Source organism: Lagopus muta, chromosome Z, assembly GCF_023343835.1.
Source record: "Lagopus muta isolate bLagMut1 chromosome Z, bLagMut1 primary, whole genome shotgun sequence".
NCBI lineage: Eukaryota > Metazoa > Chordata > Aves > Galliformes > Phasianidae > Lagopus > Lagopus muta.
In genome coordinates, this window is record NC_064472.1 from 19,065,839 (window position 1) to 19,089,317 (window position 23,479).

The following is a 23,479-nucleotide window of genomic DNA, read 5'->3' on the forward strand; positions in this document are numbered from 1 at the left end:
TATTTGCTCTCTTCTTCCAGAAGGTAGCAGTTTGCACTTGTCTATATTAAATTCAATCTCATGCAGAGATTCCAGATTGCTTTATTAGTCTATCAAGATTATTTAGAATTCTGGTGCTACTCTGTGGAGTGCTTGCAAGTCGTTCCCTCCAGTTGGTGTCTTCATATTTGCTCAGAGTCTTCCTTATTCGGTCATCCAAGTCATTAACATGGCATCAGAAAGAAATGCACTGGCAGACTGTATTCATTGTCATCATTCATAACTTAGCTCATCAATCAATCGATCATAACTTATCTCAGTACAGATTTTAATTTGGCTCTTTTTCTCTTCCACATATTTCCTTTGCTGCTGTATAGAAAATTTTTCTTGCATTTTATCCTTACATTCACTTTCTCAAATGTACCTACCAGAATAGTTGGCCTATTAGTGAAGTCAACTAGATTGGTTTTACATTCTTTTCTTTGCCAGAGAGACATCTACTGTGTCTATGTCTTAAGAACTTGTTACACTTTAGAAGCCAGGAAGCTGACCTGGTTTAAAAGATTTGCAGTCACTATTTTATAATTTCCTAGCCCCTGCTTGATATGCCTTTTGTTTGGTTTCATTTGTGTCACTTTGTTTTTAAACAATTCTTGTCTTTAGCTTCTTTGGACCTACCTGTCACTAACAGCTTAGTGATTATTTCCCGAGTTACTTATGGCACATTTTATCAGTCTACGCTGACTTTTAGTATGTCTAAATTTTCTGAACATTCATTAACATCTTTCTTTCTATTTTGGCATGCGCTTTTCTCCTGCTATTAAACTTCTGTTACAAGTGAAAATTCTAAACACTGAGTAAGGAATCAAGTACAGGATATTGAACACTTGGGCTTTTTCAAGCCATCATGATTCTTTTCACTAGTCAGCAGGTCTATATTTCCCCTGTTCCTTCTAACATACATACAAATTTTTAAGTACTGCAGTTTCGGTATATCTCCCATAACTATGAGAGATATATGAGTCATAACTACAAAAATAAAATTTATGCCAAACCAGGATTCAGGTTGGTACTCAGAGCTTTGTTTCAAATTACGTTGTTTCAAATTTGTTTCAAATTAAGCAAATTACCTTTCTGTTTATCGCTTAATGACATGTAATACAGATGGACTAAAGAGGGAAGATTGTTTTGCTTTTTTTTCTGAGTACTTTAAGACAGATACATGTGTCTGAAAGCTTTTTTATTCTCCCAGGTTTATCGCTTGGCCCAGTAAAAGATATAATCTCTTCGGGTAGTCGCCTTGTGTGCAACTAATATTCTGTAGATGCTTTTCTGATACACCTGGCAAGGAATTCCCACTTTGAATGTTCTTTATCATAGAATTTATTCCCCAAGGGCACAGTAGTATTTCTGATGGAAAATACTAGCTTTTGTAAACATGCTTTGTATGGAACTTCAAAATAGTTATTCTTCTCCATGTGTAGTACTCTACTCTTACCCTTTTGAACATCTCAAGGTTCCTCTCAATTGAATTGCAGCACAGCCCTTTGGTGTATTAGCCACTCCTCCCTGTTTTGTATCAACAGGATACATTCTGAGGATGCATTCTATTTCTTTATCTAGGTCATCACTTGAACCAGTAAGCAGAGAGTAACCTCCTCTGCTATTTTGTGTATCAGTATGCATTTTTTAATTATAAGATGACCGTATCTACTGATATTGTTACTTATATTATTAGATATTCTCAACGTAAAAAATATGAATGGGTTAAAAGCTTGTAACAATACTGATTTTTGAATAAGACTACTCACAATGGCCATGCTTTGAACTCAGATTCTTGGCACAAGAATATACGTTTGAGATGGATAGGACAGCAATGCCTTGTCTTGTCTGTTTCACTCACACTTTGCTCCCGCTTTGCTCATGCTTCTGAGTCCTCTGTTGCTCTGCTTATCTTTTCATCCATTTCTGTTTTAAGCCAGCCAGTATGACAGAAGTTGTTTACATATCCATTATGACAGATCTGAAGTTGATGCCATACCTCTCTTTATCCTGCTTCACAATTCTACCTCCTCCAGTTTCTCAGTGTAGGAATGCTATAACCTAAACAAAATAATTTTGGAAAGAGACTGCATATGTTACATCAAAATACTGATTTCAAAATATCTCAGTCTTCCCACAGAAGATCTGTTTTATTTATGCATTTGTCTGTTCCCTGGTTCCTTATATAATCAGTGAATCACTTGTGTCAAAACTGGAAAATAGGGTGGAATGAGTAAAATCCTCTGCTTTTATATACAGAACACAAATGAAATTTTCCAAAATTCATATGGAATAGTGCAAGTGTAGCTGTAAAGTAGAGAGACACCACTATATTAATTTTTATGATGGCTTTGGACTGCTTTGAATCAGTTTCAAATCAGAATACTGTAAAATAGGGTATGGGTATATTTAAAATTTACAACTTCATTACAAATATAAAAGGAAGGAAAACTGGAAAAAGAAAAATCATACTTCATCTATTTACACAGACAATACATCAGAAAAACCGTTTCCCACTATGCCACTTACTTGAGTAAAAATTTCATAAAAATAAGCTGACCCTCAAAAGTCTCTGCAAGGCTGATTTATTCTGTCTTCCTGACTCCCATAACTCCCTATCATACCAACATGTGTGTCATCTGCATGAGGCACTGACTAACTACATCTCTCTAGATTTTCTGACACAGAAAACTGTTCAAGTTCTTTGTAACATCTTCTGACATCATCAGATATCTGTGCTAAATGTGAATTCAAAGATTTTTTAGAAACTAACCCACAATTCTTTGCAGACTTTTTCCTTCAGTGCTTTTGTTTGCTTGTTGTGGTTGCTGTTTTATTTTATAACTTCTGTCTTGGCTAAGGGACAGTTAAAAGCATCCCTGTTAACTGCACTTACCAGCAGACCCTGATTGACTCAGTTCCGTATCCAAGCAGACATCACCCATTTGTGTATGGCAATCATTATTGGATTTAATGGTAAAAAATTAGATGTTGAGCATGAAGAATGGAGTTAATTTTATGTAATAGGCTGAGGCCTGTAAAGATTTTTAAGTACTCTTCTTATGATTTTTTTTTTTTTTTTTCAGAAGCTTTTGATTTGTCTTATATTCTTTTCTGGAATAAAGTTATTATGTTTTGGCTTCCATCTGCTACATATTAAATAAAGGTTTTTTATTATTTCTGTCCATGAGTAACAATAAACTGAATGAAGAATTCTAGTTTCTTGCATTCATATACCCCAGACTCATCATAATTCTAGCTTTCATCTATGACACCTGAGATCCCAGGATGAGCTTTCACCCAAGAGCTAGGTTGCTATACTGTATTATTTATTCAGTCCACAGACATGGACTGAATAATTTTTAGTACTTTTTTTTGAAAATTTCAAAAATAACTGAATAGTTTTGCAGAATGAATTAGACATGCTTCTGTCACTGAAACTAATTAATTCACTTATCTGAACTGAAAATAAATGTAAATGAATCCATTGTTTGTGTTAGGTTCACAGGGCACTGAATATTCAGAGAACAAAAATTTTGGTTTTTGTATTATAAAGCACGTTTTTTCTCATGTCCTATTTATATCATGAATTTCTGTGTGCAAGTAATTAGAACTCAGTATTTTCTTCCAAGCAGGCTCCTGCAAACAATTTATATGTTGGAGTTATATGTTTGTTGTGGTGAGGGTCAGGTGAGAGTCTGCTACAGATTTGATGGCATTATGTCTTTAAGAACAATGGAAAAACAGTACAACTCTTAAGGAACAAGCTTGTTGAGAAATTCATCATTTCTACCCAAAATACATGTTTCTCACAGTGTTATGGGGAAAATAAAAAAGAAGAAAAAGAAGAAAAAAAAAAAAAGAAAATCGCTGCAAGTTCTGTTAGAGCTGGTGAGATCATGACAGCTGACAGTCTGCAAGTTTGGTGTTCTGATCTCATGCCAGTTTCAGCCCTGTGCTAGTTACTCTAGGCTTACTTTACAGGCAGTGAAAGTACTGGGCAGTTCTATTGATGATTTGCCTCATCCTAAAGCAGGCATCTGAAATACAATGCTCTCTGAAGTCATCAGAGATTGCACTTATACTGCAGCTATCTCAGGTTAGATATTGTGGAGTCTATTCCACGTACCTAAAGACAAATGGTAAAAGAGAAGAAATAGTGAAAGCTGTTTCTCAGAGAGGATGCAAGGAGTTCTTTCTGCAAAGATTTCTTTGGGGAATAGGCTGGTTTTATGAAGTTTGGGAACTATAAGAAAGATGACTATCTCCTAACTAATTTCCATTGTGACCTCAGCCTATAGTGTGTTTTGGGGATTTTAGGAGCATCAAAGATAGGAGTGTTTCTCCAACAAAAAAAACACAAACAAATTGAAAAAGGACAAGAAGAACGCTGTCTAGAACAACCTTACTTTGTCTAACCACACTGGGCAGGAGGAAGATTTTTAGTACTCTATCATGTTATACCAGACAACATTTTGCTTGATTATTTAACTGTGTGGCACATAGAACACTAGTTTTCATTAAGTAGCTTGCACTGACACTTGAGGTTTTTCCTAAGCGACTGTGGTTTAGACTTCATTAGAGAAGGTGAGTAGTTCAGATTATCCCTTCCAATTTGCACATTTTAAATTTATCAGCATGAATCTTAACCAGTCATGACTGTCTTTTCATTTTAGCATTTAGATGCTTTTACTTCTTACTATCCCGGCATGGCTCTGTGCTATTTTACCTTGTTTCTCAGAATGCTATTATTTCTACCATTTCATAAAAACTGTGGGCATTGCTACTTTTACCATTGAATGAAATGTTGATTTTTTCCCGTTTGAGTCCCTTAGCTAGATCCTTTTCTAAAATGACATTATAATGCTTGTCTTGAACAATAGTTTTCTGCTTGTGCTTACTAGAAAAATAGCTGGGAGCCTTAAGCGGTAGTTTCCTTCCTTGCCTATCTGTGACTGCTTTCCTCTATTTCACTGCTCCTATACAAAACTCTGCAGAACAAAACATGTAGCTGCCTATCAACCAGCTCGCAGCTTGGAGCAGTTCATCAGCAGATGAGTGTACAGATTATGGTGATGTGAATATCTGCTGGACTAAAATTCTGGCAGTAAAAGTAGAAAGGACATTGGGAGTTCACGTGACAAAATTCTCTTCTGTATGGGCTTCTTAACAGGCCAGCAAACAAAACAGTTCTCAACTGTGAGTAGAACAACTTCTAAGTTTTATGGAAAACTTCAGAGCACTTGAACTGAGTAAAATGTGTCCTTAATATCTTGGACAAAATAAATGCTATTTTGTTTGACCTTGTAGAATTACATGTAATATCCTTGGAAGTACAGTAAACATCAAGAGATTATATTTTTATTCTGTTACCAAAGCATCAGAATGCTACGAAGTCTGTGTGCAAGAGAGGTGAGGAGAAAAGTGTTCTTCCACAATGCCTATAAACCATCCTGCATCATACTGTCACTGGACCAATAATTACGAGTAGCTTTACATATAAATGCATTGCTCTTCTAATATCATTCTTGGTATCCTCTTGTCCCATGCAGTTAGCTGACTGTCAGCCTTTAGCACTGCTATTTCTCTGTAATGGAAAAATTGATTCTATTGTTCAGATATAATACAATGTGACTAATGTACAAATGCATGTTTAGTGTTAACCCGAACTCAGTAAAAACAAGCAGGAGCAGAAGTCCTCATATGTATCAGTCCATAAAATTTTCATGTCTTCCTCCTTCATCTAGTTCTGTTTTTTGGAGCGATACAGTAAATCCACATGCTTCATTCTAACCTGCACTCTGGCTTTAGTTTTGGGGGTTTTCTTTTAGTGTTTGCAACTTTATTGTTGAGTCTGGAGGAGTAGGCAACACTCAGTAATGTTAATCGTGCATGTTAATGTGCATGAATATAAAAATAAAAAATAAAAAGAAAGCAAAAGTAAGCATGAACAAAAGTGTAAAGAATAAAGATACAAACAAACAAAAATACACAGTGCACCAGTATGACAGTGAGAATTAGTGTAATAACTTCACTCACAGCAACCCAGCCAGTTCCTCATTAAATAGACATCACAACGCAGGTTGCTTTTTCAGAAAAGATACAAAGGAGGATAATAGCATGCAGCTTTTTTCAAAGATCAGCTTCGGAGAATGTGTGGAGGTTGCTGGTAGAAAAAATTGTGACAGGTTGGCCATGCAATTGGAGCTACCAGTACAGCAGATATGGAGTTTGGTTGCGCAATGAAATACTGGAAAGATGAGGTGCTTTGTACAGAAACATTCTAACCAGAAGTAGTAATCTGAGACTTCAGAGAACAAATAGCAACTTTCTCCCATTTGTTTTATTTGGTAGTCAAAGAATGATCCAGTTCAGCTCAAGATCAAATGTGTGGCTATCTGATGTCCAAATCCCATGCACTATCCTAGATATGTTTGGGAGGCACTCAAAATGAGAGTCTTTCAAGCTTTCTCTCACTGCTTTTAGGACAGCTCAGAAAGAAGAGCAGCATAGAGCTCACATCATTCAGCTAATCTGCGAATTGTCAGCAGAGCATTGCTCTAACCATTTGGTGACTCTTTTAAATGGCAGTCTGCAAAGAAGCTTACAGATCCATGTTGACATACTTGAACAAAAAGCCTGGTTAGGAGAACTCAACATTTGAATTCAACTCTCAGGACAGCATAACTTCCAATTTTAAATGTAATTTCCCTGAAAATTATTCTCACAGATTTAAAGTGTTACAGAACAAAATATACTGCTAAATAAAAAAAAAAAAAAAAAAAAAAGAAAAAAGGAAAAAGGAAAAGCCGTAACAACAACCCGATAGAATGCTGCACTTATCTGTCAGTGATTTGTTGTCAGTACTTCAGAGTACAAGTAAAAATGCGTATCTTCCCCTAGTCTTCAGTCAGAGGAGTTAAAATTCAAGTTCTGAAAATCTTTGCTTTTCCTTTCTGCCTTGAAATTGAAGGTGTTATATCTCCTGCTCTTGACAGTGGGTCCTCAGGGCCACCTGTGCTGCCTCTGTGGATTTGCAGTCAGCTATAAAATACTCCTGTAATTGGGATTAAAGCCCAGTTGTCCTGCTGCTTAGAAGCATACACTTAACTGGGCAGGCAACACTTGACTGTTTTACCACCAGTTCTTTAGATAAAGATTTGAACACGAGGACTGAGATTGCAGCATGCCTCAGCTATAATTTCAGGGACTCCTGTCTGCCTCCCCTTACAAGTATCAGGATAGAGAGGATATCCTCAGCTTCTTTCTCAGACATATAGTCACTTCCTTTCTCCAACCTTCAGCATTTGCACCCACATTAGAAAGTATTATGTATTATTTTTAAAGTGCTGAACAAAGGTGAGAGATAGAAGCACAGAAAGGTATCAATTTTGCATCACCTACTGTTTCTCTGCATGGCGGTTTTACAGCATAAGTCATTTGTTTGATTGCAGTGTGCGCTTAAAGTGGTTGGCCAGAAAGCTTTGAACTTCACTGAAGTACAAAATGCAAGCTGTTCATTTAATCAGCACATTTAATTCATCCTGCTTTGCATGCTGCTCCACGCTGTCTTCTTTCCATATAAGGATTCTGTGGTATCTTCCTGCAACACTCCTGCCTTTCTTCTGAATGCAGCCAAAGATGGCTTTGTGCATATTGCTTATGTATGCTATAGGCCCAACTGCTTTTTGATGTGTAATGTAGCAGCTACCTACCTCTCATATCTCTTCTCCTCAGGTGAGTTGTTTATATTAAAGTTCTTTTCACGCTGATTGAGAGCATGTTCTTAATTTATTCTGCTTTTTAGCATTTGTTTTTGTTCTGCATACGTGGGCAGTGAATCAACAAACTGTGTTTTGGTTACATTAAGGATTTATATCACTGATAAGTGTCTTTCGCGTTTAGATACTTCTTTTTGTTTGGTATTGGGTATTCATCAGATTTCTCTTTAGGCAGCCATTGTTTAGAATCAGTGAGTGCTGTTCAAACACATTTAGGAAAACCTTCAAGGCGAAACTGAATAGAGGGAGGAAAGAATTTCAAATTTAGCTACCACTAACAAAAACATAGCATTTTTGTTCTATGTTTTAGTGAAGTTAGAGACGTTTGTTGGTTTTTTTTTTTACTCAGACTTGCTCACTTGCCCCTGCATTATATATAAATAGGTAACATGCAGTTGACAACATATTAATGGTACCTTTTGTGTTGTTTTCTATGGTTTCTCTTTTTTTAATCTGATTTACCTTCTTATGTTAAATTGTTGCACTTGAACCTTCTGAGATTACCTGCCATAAATGTCAGAAGATGTATTTGATTATTACTTAGCATCTGTTCATGCATACCCCACTTTCCTTTACTGGACATGTTTCAGATAATTCATTATTTCCTTCTCAGCCACATCCTCTTTCCCATTCTAAGTTCCTACCCCGGCAAATGTCCAGAGGACAGAAGTTAGTTTACCAAATGATCGATCCATTCAGCACTGCTGTGAAGAATCAGAAAAAGCAGTATAGATTCAAATCTTGTTCATATTTTCCTCAGTGCAGCTCTGTGGAAGACTGAAGATATAAATGCATGCTTGGAAGTCATGGGATTGCTATGGGAAGACCCACTTTTCTAGAAACATTCTTCACACTCTCCCGGAGCTCTGTGGCTCTCTCATAAAAAAAAACAAAAATGCACTGTAATTTCTTCTGCTCTTCCCCCTGAAATCTTCCATATCTATACATCACTTTACCTTGCATTACATATGTTCCTTCTTATGGCCCACTTATCTGAGTGTCATTATTTGCATGTGTAACCACAATGAGTCTCTACCACTTGCTTGACATATCTTCTTTTCTGTTAATAACTTCTGGATTTGTATTTTCAGTAGTTTTAAATGCCAAAGTGGCTGAAGTTTTATCTTTTTGAGAAAATAATGGATGCTGAAATAATAGATGCTGAGATTCTGCATAGCACATTAAAGATTCCAAAACAGTGGATGGAGTCCCTCTATCTTGAGAAGTGGTCTCGGTCATTGACTCGGTACAACCAAAAACAATGAAGTAAACATCCTGGACAGCAGGATTTGGAGCTATTTTACCCCTGTCTGTAACCCTTTTGCTATTCTGCAATGCATCGACAGATGTATCCAGCAGTTCCTATGCTCTGCCACAATTCAGGTCTTGTGCTTTTTCTTCATGAGGTTCAGGTAGAAAACATGCCTTTCAGAATCAGCTTCTTAAGAAATGTTTCATACCAATAAAGCTTACAAAACTGTCTCCTGAGTGTTACAGCTCTGCAGAAATCTTTCACTGTTATGAGATAAATCTATTTGGAGATGCTTGCTAGTTTATATCTGTGAAGTAAAAGTCTATGGGGAACCTTCACCTGATACCATAGACAAATCTTACAGTCTATTAGTGAGTTCTGTAACCTTGGAGACCTTGACAACATCCAAAGCTTCGGAATAAATTTAGCTGATATATTGCAGAAACCCATATCCAAATTAAATGTGTGCCTTTTAGTCAATGGCAAGAAACAGACACTTTTAGCTCATTAATCATCTCATTCTAAAATAGTTGTCTAGAATAGACCAGATGAATTGCACCCAAAAAGATCTCTGCCAGCCTATCTTTGTCAGAGCTGTGAAGAGTTGTGACTAACTGTCTAGCTCTGCCAAGAGAAATCTGTAATCGAGATGCAGTTATATTGAGAAAAAGTTTTACTTCTTTATTTTGTTTTCCTATCGGACCAGAGTTGGCAGTGCAAGATAGTTTGTTACAGTCCTGAGATTAAATACAGTTTTGTTGACATAGTTAAGTCTGGAAATACTTTCTGTCCAGCTGCTGTTATTGCCAGTACTCCATGCCTTGTAATGTCCTACTGTCCAACTTGTTCATTCACCCTTAATGATTTTCAGTAGTAGAGTTTCACTTCCAGAACAGTGCACAAGAAATAATTTATTCTTCTGTTTTCTCTTGTACATTATTTCAGAAATCTTTCTTCTTGTAGACCTGTACTGCACTGAGGATATAGAACAGTTTCACTGCTGAGCTTCCCATTTTGTCACACCAGCCTTTCTAAACATTCTGTCCTAAGATTTCTGCTTACTAAAGTACCTGTTTGTTGCACGTAGTGATGTCCTTGGAAAGTGGTCTCTACACATGGAAGTCAATGACAATGTGTCCATAAGACAATATTCAACAGTTAGTTTTTGTCACTGGAGAGAAGATATAACCTTAAAAATGTCTGAAATGGTTTAAGCAGTGTGTTTCAAAGTGGAGGCAGTGTGAGATAAGCTTTAATTTATGACCATTCTACATGATCCCTAGGATCCCTAGGTAATTTAGACTGTATTGTATTGAAATACCCACTGTGTTCAGTTTTCAAAACTTCTGAAAAGCTTTAGATTTTATCTCCAGTGCTTGGCTAAGTATTCGTGCTTGAATATATTGCCAGTAGCTTCCACCATATTCAGGATTTCTTTTATATCTGGCTTCTGAGATTAGGCACAAGCACTATGCTTTTGTATAAGGACTGTGACTGATAACAAAAATTCAAATATACAAAAGCTAAGGACTGAAAGTCAAGCGTATACATCTACACAGGCAGTAGCACTACTGACCTTCTGATTGAATACACAAGCCTCTTGTTTGTTTTATTTCTTATATTAGAAACAAAAACTAAAGCCTAATGCTTCCCATCTGGCTGTGTGAGTCAGCAGAAATAAACCTGACATACAAACCTTGCTGGTAGGATGAGTCAACAGGACAATCCTGCCACCCTGTGCCTGGCAAGATACAGACAAATGGTTGCTTTTACTCCCGGAATCCATACAAATTGAAAAGCAGTGTACCAAAAGCAAAGCATGGCCATAGTAGTTAAAAACATACCTACAAAGCCTCAAAATAAAAATATCGATTAACCTGTATCAAGTAGGAGCTGGATTAAGGCAGCTGCCATTTTGCCAATCCTATTTCAAGTATCTGTATGAAAGGCCATGCCTAGTCTGACTCAGAATTCAGAGCTCAACCCTTTGTGCTAGCAAGCATAGAGCAACAAGGGGAAACTGCTTCCAGACATTGTGCAAGGAATCTCAGTTTTGCGCCTTCAGGGTTCACTCACAAAGATAGAGTTTCGCTCTACCTTCAGAACAAGATAAGTAACTTTAGAGATAAAATATATGTAGAGTTTATACTACTATACTTTGGTGTAAAATGCAGCATTTTGAAAGTTGTGTATTCCTTATATTTTGGTAGAATAATCCCACCTATTTCATCACCAAGAAGTCTAATGAATTTAGCACATTTAACACAGCCCTGATACATGGCTTGCATGCTGGATGAATCCTTGCTAAGGATAGTCCATGATCTGTCAACAGCAACTCCTGTCACCCTTTGAGCTTTTTCAGTGATTAAAATTAGGCCAGCTTGGTTTTTCTTTTATCCTTTTAATTAAAAAAAAAAAAAAAAAAGATAAGAAATTTCAGAACACTGTTTATGTACATTAAGACTTAGTTCTTATGAAAAAGATTATGCCAAACACTGAATGAGAAAAATAGCACCCAAAGATCTAATAACATCAGATATAGGAGAAAAAATAGAAGAATTCCTATAAACTTAAGAAAAAGAAAGCAAAAATAATAAAGGAAATAAAATCAAAAGGAATGAACTTCAGAAGCGAAAGAAACTTGGAAGGCATTCCTGTCAACATAGGCAGAAAGAGATTAAGGGCCACAGATATGCACCAAATTTCATGAAGAGTACAAAGCATGAGTCAATCCAGGTTTTCAAAGACTTGATTAATGGGAAATTTCCTAAAATAGGGAGTCTTGTTAAATATTTCCCATATATTGACAATATAAATCTAGATTTTCTATTTAAAAGATAAAAAGTACAAAGGAAAAATAAATCACTTTCTAAGGCCCTAAATTACAGTTACAGGATTGTCAATGGTGTACAAACCAAAAGAACTTCACTGTACCTGAAAAAAAAAAATCTGCCAGCTCCAGAATACCATCACCATGGTCCTGTTTTGTGGGACTGGTGGAAGAATGATAACAGATAAGCCCAAAAGAGCAAGAGATTGTAGGTACTGCTGGATTAGGGCTACCCAAGGTTGTACAGACTGTTGGTGATGCAGTGAGGAGAGAAGTATTAGAGCTAATTGCATTGCACCAGGTATAGTCAATGAATATAAAGATGTTATAATTATGAAATATACAAGAGAGTTTAGCGAAACAGATTATAATAATAAAAAGAGAATAGAGAGAAAGAGAGAATAGATAGAAAGTTTACCCATATCCTGGGCTTGCTGCAAAACTACAGAGGAGGGGTCTCCAGAAGAGATCCTTCCCCACTGGCAGCCAGCTGGTAGCCAGCTCTTAAATGGGTCTAGGAGAGCTGAAGCCAGGCTCCACCCCTTCCAGCAGCACAGGTGAATTGCCTTCAGCTCTGCTCTCGTGGCGGACTCATGGCTTGCCTCAGGTGATCAGTCAGAGGTTCAGGCTGTCATTCAGCAGTTCCCATACACACCAGGGCTTCTATCTGCTTCTTTACATATATATGTAGGGACACAAAATGGCAAAAGAAATAAATATATTTTAGAGTGACAACAAATCACTCATTTACATATGTAGTGTAATGTACTCCAACAGACAGTGTAGTTGGTTTAGTAATGCCTTCAGTATTCCCATATTTTCACAGCCATGTTTTTCAAATATAAAAGTTTGGATCAGATGTATTGATTAGGGTCATTAATCAGAGTTCCAGCGGCAGTTTGTGCAATCAGCATAAAGTGGTGATTAACAGGATCGCTTGCTTCGAAGCATCTGGAACATGAAACCATGGGGACAGATACGTGAGTGCAGACTGTGTGTTGCCTTTTATTGTTTCCATGGATATTATTTTCCCTATAAATACTTTGTTCCATCCCCTTTCAAACCCTAATCTTTGATCGTGTGCACTGTGCATGAGAAATAGTAGCTTTGAAGGATGACAGCTTAACGGTGGGTTTCTCAGTGGGGAGAAAATTAAAAAGTACAGCCTTTTGTCTGTGGTGAGTTACTAAATCACCTCCCACAGTATGACACAGCTTGCAGCATTATACACGACATAAATACTCTTCATTAACATGTACCGTTACTGAGTCCCACTGAGAAAAATGTGTCATATTAGTTAGTCTACTCATAAGTAAGCTTTGTTGTAGGAGATGATTTTGTAGTCCTGTAAATAAGAACTAAATATTGAAATCTATATTATTTTGTCATAAAATAAAACATAAGAACAAAACATAAGAAACATAAGAACAAAACATAAAAAACATAAAACAAAACATAAGAAGTGGGTTGGAAGATTTCTCTGCCATTAATGCATTAACACAGTCTCCACTCTGTGTAAACATCTGCTTAACTTTTCAAAACAAACAGCGTGCTACTACACATCAAAAAAATGAAGAAATTACACTTGGCTTTCATAGAGAATTAAATATTTTTATTAAATCTGCACACCTTCAGACAAAGTCCATATTGCCCAGGAGCAGCTGGGCATCTGTCTGTCATCTGTCTCCAAGAAAAAGAGGTCTCCAGGGTTTGCAGTGTCTGCCTGATGTAATATATACAGTGAAATACACCATCTAACACTGGCACTGTATGTACAGGAAAACATTTGAGCTGGTGGGCTTTTCTTCTAAAGAAATGGCAATCAGTTACTGGGGATGAAGGATATAGAATAGTACTAACATATAGCTTTTTTTTTTTTGCTTTTTTTTTTTTTAATGTAATAAGTACTGTTGTGCTTCTGGTGTTGGAAAGTACTTTCAAGGTGTGTTTGACAGCTGAGAACAAAGCAGGATGCAGAGATCGTGCCAAGGATGCAAAAAACAAAGGACATCTGCAACCTGGTTCATACAAATTAAGTATTCCCTGAGGGTTTCTAGTCCTTTTAATGGAAATACAAAAAAATTACAATTTGAACCTGAACATCTTTTACCCTTAATATATTCACTTGATATCATTTACTGTTATCTTGTGGATTTGCATTTTAGTGTCAGAAATGAATCTTTTTCTTACCACAGACACTAAGTGCTGTTATTTGTAACAGCGCTGTACATACAAACACAAGCAAACTAATTCATGTATTGTTAAGAGTATTTTTTGTATATTACAATAAAAATGAAATGTAATTTGATAAAGTATTCACCAAAGGATTCTGGATGGGAAGGTACTTCCATAGGAAAGATAGTACGCAGATAGTAATGGTTGATTAGAAAGAAAGAAAATTTTGATTGATGAGCCCGAGTGACACCTATCTCCCATCTTAGGCACCATACAGAATCATATAGTTATGAATAACATGTCAATTCGTATTGCATTGTGTTAAACACAGACCCAGGGCATTCCCAAGAGTGAATGTAATTGAGTTAGTATACATTTCTTCCACAGAGTGGTAGTAGACTCTCACTAAGATAACTGCATAAGAAAAAATACAGTAAACACACTGAGAATATCAGCTTTTATATCTTTAGATATTCTCTTCTGTCACACTTACTTTCATTGTATTATATAAAATAATAAGTTAGAGATTAGCTTGCTTTTACCCTCCAGAATAATTGGATTTATTTTGATTCTCATTAAAACCTCTCAGAACTGAAAATATGTACATAGTTTTCTAATTGACGTTATGGCCTTAGAAACCTGTAGTGGAGTTTTCTGTTAACTTTCGTCTTTTGTTCACTGTGAAAGCTGAGTTTATTTTGCTTAAAGCAGACCTAGTTCCTACTGGAATACTGCAGACCTGTGATGCTCTGCTCATTTTGATTAGTCTGCTGTCTGAAAATTAACCAGATATTTGTTAGTGTCACACCTGTCACACAGCTTCTGCATCATCAATTTATCTTCCTCCAAGGGAAGGTTAAACGTGTAGCCTTTCTGTGCAAGATGTGCACTGCAAAAGGAAGATAAAACCGCTCAGAAGGAAGTGACGACTTGCTGGTAGTCTTCTGATTTCTTTAAATGTCAGCTTATTTCAGAATCACCATGCATTTTTTTGATTCATTTCAATCCAGAAAAAAGATATAATATTATGTAAAAAGTAACAAACACACCAAACACAATCAGCACTGGCAAATATTCACATACCTAGGTCTTTGGCAAGAGTAAAGGAGTTGGTATATTCCATTTTTGTTATTACATCCACATCTCCTCAGATCTTTTCCCTTCTCTGCTTTGCTGCACTGAGAATGGAAGGATTTTATCCCATTTTTTTCCCCCTTTTTTTGTCCCTTCATCCACGTTTAATACTTCTGTGTTGCTGAGACATCTTTGCCACTATTGTAAGTTAATAAGCACTTGCAGTTAGCAGGTGCTGGTACTATCAATGAAATTAAACATCTCAAATTGAGAATGCATGTCATGTACTCTAATTAAAAGTGGAGATGATAGGAAACCTACTAGTTCTAAATCATCTGTTCAAAGGGCATACTTCTCCACAATTGCTTTATACAATCACAGGTTCACCTCGGTTGTCTATATTGATAATTATTTCTTTTATTGATTGCTTTTTTTGTTGTTTTCATTAGTTGCTTCAGTAATTATTAAGCAGTTCATAAAGGCAAGAGGTAATAGAATTTTCATTACTCATAATCATTGAGCTTTTATGGCCTTCAGCTGTATTATGACAGAATGATGACATGAATAGCAGTAGTTTAAAAGCTGCAAACACCCAAAATTTCTCTGTGAGTACCTGAAGGAGGAAAGAGCCCGTGCTGTTTCTCAAAGTAGTTCTGGTTCCTGGGACTGTGTGTTCTCCCAGATACTCATAGTTATTCTAAGATCTGACATTAGGATCTCCTTTTTGTTTTGTTTTTTTTATTATTACATTACTAATATTACAATAATGACCGCATTGAGTCTGTTATTCAAGTAAGCACTCCAAAGCCTGAGGCTACTTCAAAACTTTTCTGTCTTCTTTTTTTTTTTTCCAAAATGGCAATCAGAAAATTGAGCTGGGGTTTTTGGCTGGGAGTTTTATAAATTTTGGATAGCTCATCTCCTGCTAACAGTGGGTTATTCTGGGGAACAGATGGAAGGCCTGAGGCTGCCTCTCTCTCTGCCTTCCCTGCAGCAGGGTCTGAGTGCCAAGTGCAGAGCAGCTGGTACAGAGCCAGCTTCCAAACGGCCACCAGGACCACACAGCCCTTTAATGCACTGTGCAGAATCATTCTATACAATTCCCATCTCCTTCATATCCTAAAGGTGAGTGCAATAGAGAGCAGATGGGACAGGTTCATGACAAAAGGGTATTTTAAGGGACATAACCTTTCCAGTTTTCTAAGTGGGTTTAGGAGACAAAAAGGAAGGCGCAAGTAAGAACATATGATACAAGAACATAGAACGTATGATGCCTACTGAATTATAGACACTTGCTAGCATGAAGAAGACCTCAGACCCACCTCATAGGAAAGCCTGACTGAACTGAGAGAGTGCCAGACAGCAGGAGCAGGACAGGGCTCCTGAGGTGACTCCATCCCCTGGAAAGCTGGGAGTGGCAGAGCTTCCTGTTAGCATCAGTGTTTCCCACAGGACAGAAAGGGGACTGGGAGAAGAGAGGGAAGATGCCAGCATTGCCCCAGTGACAGCAGAAAATGCAGATGAGCCAGCTTTCCTGCTCAGAGATGGCCGGGCATTCAACTTAACTTCCTGCAAATAAAGAGGGAACTCTCTTTTATTTGCGGCATTATATAAAGCTATGTGTTTTTCTACACAGCTCCAAACTTACAGCAGATTTTCTGACACTCCACCTCTCCAAACACTGAAAGAAACTGAGAAAGTTTTAGAACAGACAGCCTGGACTACACCCCAGGGCCCATCGCTACCCTGCAGCCCCTGATAGTTCTGCTAATGGACTTTGGAAACATCACGCTGGAGACTGGGATGAAAGAACTTAGAATCAGCCAGTTAAATCAACCTAACAGACACTTCAAAAATTAAAAGCGTTTTGGTAGGAGTTTTGTTTATTTGGATGTAGGGTGGCTTTTTTCTTTTATTCCCCCCCCCCCCCCCCCCCCCCTTTTTTTTCTTTTCTTTTCACCTAAACAGGATAATGCACTTCATTTAATTGTACACACTTTCTGAAACCATAACATCAGGAGTACAACATGTTCCCTGAACTTGCTGGAATAAACATTATACATGGTCCTCCTGGAGCCTTTTCATTAGGGTGATTCTCTGCTGTCATTGCACATGGCTTACTACACAGTTCATCTAAAAAGCCCATAGAAATTAGCTCATGTAGAGAATGCAGGAGTCCTTGGAGGGCTCTGGATTCAAACAGTATTCTGCATATTAAAGTTGGCTTTAAAAATTCATTTTACTGAGAGAAATATTTGCTATATGCACATACTTTTATCTACTAGTTTGTTTGCCATCCTTGCTGTCTGTGGGTAAGAATGTATTAGAAACTATTCTGAGTTAAAGTTTGTTCTGTTCATATGATAGTTAATAAAAAGTGATCATCTGGAGATACATAAGAGTGAATCATATGATGTCAATCAGTATGCCAATCAGTGGAAAGAACCTGAAATATATCATGTGCAGTAAGATGCAGGTTTAATTTCTGTAGCAGCTTCTGCATGGTACAGTGAAGTGTTACCCAGCTGAGCTGAGTCTGGTCTGTTAGGGGAACATGAATCACGCTGGATGTGACAGCCCTAGGGAAGAGAAGCTGCTGCTTCTCTGTGCTCCAGCTCCAACCATTAGTGAGGCTGAAGGAACATTTCCAGCATGCACATGTTCACACAGCACGTGTGCATCCCATATAGGATCGCAGAATCATAGAATGGTTTGGGTTGGAAGGGACATTTAATGTCATCCAATTCCAACCCCCCTGCTATAGACGAGGTTGCTCAAAGCCCCATCCAGCCTGGCCTTGAACAGCTCCAGGGAGAGGGCATTCACAACCTCACATGGGGAACCTGTTCCAGTGTCTTACCACTCTCACAGTGAAGAATTTCTTCCTAGTATCTAATTTAAATCTACCCTCTCCCAGTTTAAAGCTGTTTTCCCTCGTCCTGTTGCTACATGCCCTTATAAAAAGTCCTTCCCCATCTTTCCTGTAGGCCCCCTTCTAGTAGTGGAAGGCTGCTATAAGGTTCCTCCAGTGCCTTCTCCAGACTGAAGAGCCCTAGCTGTTTCAGCCTCTCCCCATAGGCTGGTACTCCAGCCCTCCGATCATCTTCATGGCCCTCCTCTGGACCCACTGTAACAGATCAACGTCCTTCTTGTGTTGGGGACCTCAGAACTGAATACAGTACTCCATGTGGGGTCTCATGAGAGCATACTAGATACGCAGAATCGACTCCCTCAGCATTCTTGTCATGATTCTCTTGGTGCAACCCAGGGTACAGTTGGCCTTCTGGACTGCAAGCACACATTGTTGAGTCATTGAGTCATTGTTGACTCATGTTGAGTCTTTCATAACCTCCAAATTCTTCTTCTCAGGGCTGTTCTCAAGCCCTTCTCCACCCAGCCTGTATCTGTGCTTGGGATTGTCCCAACCCAAATGCAGGGCCTTGCAGTTGGCCTTGTTGAACTTCATGAAATATGATGGATAGCAGCATGGTAACTTTGCCAGTTCCCTCAGAACCCATGGATAGATCTCATTGGGTCCCGTAGGCTTGTTCACCTTCAGGTTCTTTAGATGGTCTCAAACCTTATCTTCACTTATACCAGGTACATTTTCCATCTCCCAGTTCTTACATTTTCTTTCTACAACTTGGACAGTGTGGCTAGAGCCCTTGCCAGAGAAGACTGAAGCAAAGAAGTCGTTGAGCACCTCAGTTTTTTCTGTATCCCTCATGAGCAGGTCTCTAGTTTTTTTCCAGAAAGAGCTGATACCTTCCCTGGCTTTCCTTTTAACAATGATCTACTTGTAGAATTTCTTCTTGTTCTTTTTTATGTCTCTGGCTAGACTAAATTCTATCTGGGTTTTAGCTTTCCTAACCTAATACATATAACAGCATATAAAAATAAATATTTAACATATATATAACATGTATAACTTTGTATTTACATAAACATACATACGTATATGTGTGTAAGTTGCTTCAAAAGTAATGCTTCCTACTTATTTCTTTGGAAAGCACAACAGATACAGTGAGAACAATAACACTATTTAATAGAACAAATTCTCAGCACAAAACAGTTTTTCAACATAGTCACCACTGTTAGCTACATTTTTTTACCAGTGTGAACAAGAACCTGCATGCTGCGTTCATTAAAATCTGCACTGATGGAGGTGACCCACTGTCACCACTGCTGAAACGCACCGCCCACCACCTCATTGTGCTCACATCCACTGTTTGGTCTCCAGAAACATTAAGCAAGCATTGAAATGTCAGTGGGTGCTGTTTTTTCTGCATGGAGGAATTCAGTGACACACCTTTGCTTCATGAACACCTCCATGTTCAACACCGTTCCATCAGACTGTCCATCTGCTGCCATCTGTCACACAGCAACAAAATGTACTGGAATATTAGCAGGAAGGTTCACCTGCTATTGCTGTATCACCAACTGTGTCTGATGTCAAGGGCCATCTTCATCAAATTTCAGAGCAGCCTTCATACATGGCTGGTAACGCAGATCATAGACAACACACAGAGCACTCCCATGGCAGAGCAGGATGGAGGTTCACTAGCAAAGATATGTATATGTATATGTAAATGTATACATATATATATGCATGTGCGTGATGTGGATCCCTGTCAGCTCAGAACAGTCACAAACTGCCTGACAGCTACTCCTGGGCATGCTCTTCCCAGCTGCTGGCACCTGGAGGAACCTGTGATGCCCCAGCCCCATTTTAGCAGGTACAAACCATTTCTACAGAGACAGGCACATAGATGGCCAGGACTTTTCTGGCTATCCACAGTGAAATTCCCCTTAGAGATACTCCTTGCTCCCAGACTACCTAACCTATTTGCCAGTTGGCCTTGCTCGAACTTCACCAGTGCATTCTCTGCACCTCTTCCTCCACATCCTATCACATGTCCAGCATTCCTACTGAGTCCAAAAGCATCGGCCCATAGGGATTAGTTTCAGACCAGGATAGTAGGGCTGAGGTACTTCTGAGAGAGGCCAGGAGCTAGTTTCTCTTCTTCTGAGTCCTTAGTTTGGGTTCCTGCCTGTCTGTGCTCCTCTGTGCTTGTGTAGGTACATGTCTGACGGGCCAATGGCTCCTGGGATAGGCCTGTGAGTAGCCAGGGCCAGGATATTCTTTGGGCTCTTCAGTCTTCCATTGCTTCCTTGTGCTACTTCGTGAATATGTAGATGAGTTTTTATCACATAACTTAACACTAACAAATGAGCCTGTACAACAGTAACTTCACAGTGGTGATGCTCTGTGCTAGTGACCTTGCCTTGCAGCACTGCAGCCACACATCTGACTGGGGTGTTTGTGAACCACACTCCATCACGCTGTGCAAATACACTCAGCATGCTCCCTGCACACACACACACACACACACCACAGGTGCCCGGACAATCATTTGAAGTTCTTGCATTTTCAGAGGTCCAATATTCCCAAAGGTTAGTCTCCTCCTTTATTTTTCTGAAACGTTAGTTCTTTTGTTGTTGTTTTCAGTATCCCTACTAGGACCGAGTTCTTCATTGAACTGATTATTTTGCAGAGCTCAAGCAGAGTCTAACCTGAGAATAGGCATGTGCCTTTGAGCTCATACCTGTCATACAGCGTGCTGCAATTTAGATCTTTTACAGACTGTTTCACTATGCTTGGTAATAGCTATAAATGACAGTCAGGATGGGCTTTTTTGCCAGACTCGGAGGAGGTTGTGCATGACAATAGTGTCTTGAGTCTTCATAATTGTGTCACCATTTTAAGAATTGTAATACTCACTTTGAAACCTGTATGCTCATTAAAAATGAGGTAACAGTAGATAAATGGCTTTGCCTAGGCAACACTGCTTTTATTCTCTCCAGTAAATGACAGAAGTGGCAGCAATACAAAATCCTGTTGAACACTATTCATCGAATAAGCAATATTGAGAATATTTCTGGAAGAAAAATATCTTTTTTTCTTTCTGAACTAGTGAGAATTACAAGGCATTTCCTAGGAGCAGAAATAGGATTTTCATATAAGCAGTGAGCACTGTTTAACACTTCCTTTTCTTCAGGCCTTGTTTTAAACAAAGTGTGATTGAAAAACAGTCTTTTGAGCATTTTCTTCAGACAGGATTTCAGTCCATCAAACAAAGCAAAAAGCGTCCATCTTATCTTTGGTAATCTTCTGTCATGGTAGTCCAAGATGCCTTTTGAGATTTATTGATGTAACTTTACATTATTTTGAACAATTAAAGCAAAATACAGTGCTGTTTTAGGATGAAAACAAAGCTTCGCTTTACTTAGCATTCAGCAAGTACTTATTTTGATAAGCATTATGGCAGAATAGTACAAGGAGGAAAAGTCTTATGTTGATCACTGAAAGTAATGGATCATTGAATTCTTGCATTAATCTGTCCCTCTGGTGTCTATACTTTATAAAAATTCAGGTATGTTGCAGATTGTCTGCATACCATACAACTAGAATGTGAAAGATTTACAGGGTAAATTACTGTTGACATGCACCAGGGCAGTGAGACTGAGCAAGAATTTTTGTATTCAGCTAGCTGCAAACATCAGCTTTGCCTTTTCATATCTTAAATCTTCCTGAGGCTAGAGTTCTTTACAAGGACAATGTTTTGTGTTTTGGATTAATCAGAAGCCTCAGTCATTTGAAAGGATATATACGTAAGGAACAGCAGAGCCTCTTTTGTAAATGACCTCTGTGTTGGCTTTTGTGGAGAATTGTGGGCAAAAAAATCCACAGAAGCCATTAGTGGGAATGTATGTCGAAAAGAAAACGTAACAGTGATAAGCCTATTATACTCTTTGAATCCATGCTCCTGCTGATGTGGGATTGAGTGGGGATATATTTGTCTAATTTTCGCAGTCAGATGTATCTTTGCACTACGGAGTCCTTTGCACAACATGAGCCCTTGGAATCATTATCAAAGACAAGATCTCTTTTCCTGTTGCTTAAAAAAAAACCCCGCAACTAGATGAGATGTTAGAAAACCAGATAGATATGTCTGAGAATAAAATAAATGGCCTTGGTAATGAGAAGCATTTGAATGCACAGGTCCATAATTCACAGAATGAAAAATCACAGCTGGCTTTAGTAAAATGAGGTGTTTTATATTCTGGAGAAGGTTAAGTAGAATGGAAGTCTGCAAAACAAGGTTAAATGAATTCTCTTTGCATTCATGTGAAAATATTCTCCAGGACATAATTCTTCATTCATCAGTTTATGATATTTCACATTTGCAGATGTGGTGGTTTTCTCTGTGATGGCCACTAAGCTGCTCTCTCACTCTCCCTTCTCAGAAGAAGAGAGAGAGAAAATATGAAAATATTACATAATATGCAATTGATTCTTACTGTGAAATTTAATACTTTTACAGTATATTTTGCTTTTGAAACAACTTCAATTTCGTGCAAAGTTGCTATGGTGACAAATGTAATTCTAGTTAAAATATAATAAAAATCCTCTTTTCCTTAACCACAAATTTCTGAAGAGCTCAGCATGGTTTCATAAGTGCATTTTTATCAAAATGAGTGCATGGTGCCCTTTCTTCTGAGCAATTCTATCCATAGCAAAAGTGTAAATGGAAGTCTGACCTCTGTTTTGTCACAGAAGCTTAAGATGTCTTACTCAAATTATTACAATTTTTTAACAGAGTTAAAATATCATGTTGTGCATTTTTTTTAATGAAAGCTCTGGGCAGACCCAAGGGAACAATGTGCAGCAAAAAGAAATGGAGCAGGGTTTGCTTCATCCTTTTCTGGTCATTCTGGTGAAGTAGAACAACACTGAAGTCAGTGTGACCCTTCCATTTCAAGCTGCTCTTCCCTGCACAACAGGCCCATCGCACATGGCTGGAGGCAGTTGCAGCAGGCTGCTTCAATTCATGCCAGCAGGCCATCGATGTTGGGCATCAGTACAAAGACAGCCTGAGGCAACTTTTGCCTACGTCCATGCCTTTTGACTCGTGATAAGCACAGACAGATGGGAAGATATGATCTATATCTCTCTTTAACTGTAAGTGAGTGTTGGACCAAATTGTGGTCCTTTCTTGTGTATGAATCATTCTGCCATGACAGGGTCTCACTTTACAGAGGAAAAAGTTGCATTATGAGAAGGGGACTCTAGCAAACCAGCATGTACAAATTCCATCTTCCAAAATGTTTAGATGGCAGATTTTTTATGCAGTTTTCCTAATCACATTGTATTGTCCAAGGAGATAGAGATGCTCTTCATTTCTTTCTCCTTTGATCCTACAGGGGGAGAAGAATATTAACACCCCACCAAGAACTCGAGGCAGAATGTAAAGCCAGGTGTAGCCAACTCCAAGACAAAGTGTA

At 38.2% G+C, this 23,479-nt stretch overlaps 1 protein-coding gene across 1 annotated transcript in view; it reads left to right on the forward strand.

Moving 5' to 3' along the window:
• RAB3C (RAB3C, member RAS oncogene family) overlaps positions 1–23,479 on the forward strand; it is a 128,304-nt gene that overhangs the window by 88,971 nt on the left and 15,854 nt on the right. The gene's annotated exons all lie outside the window — the stretch shown is intronic.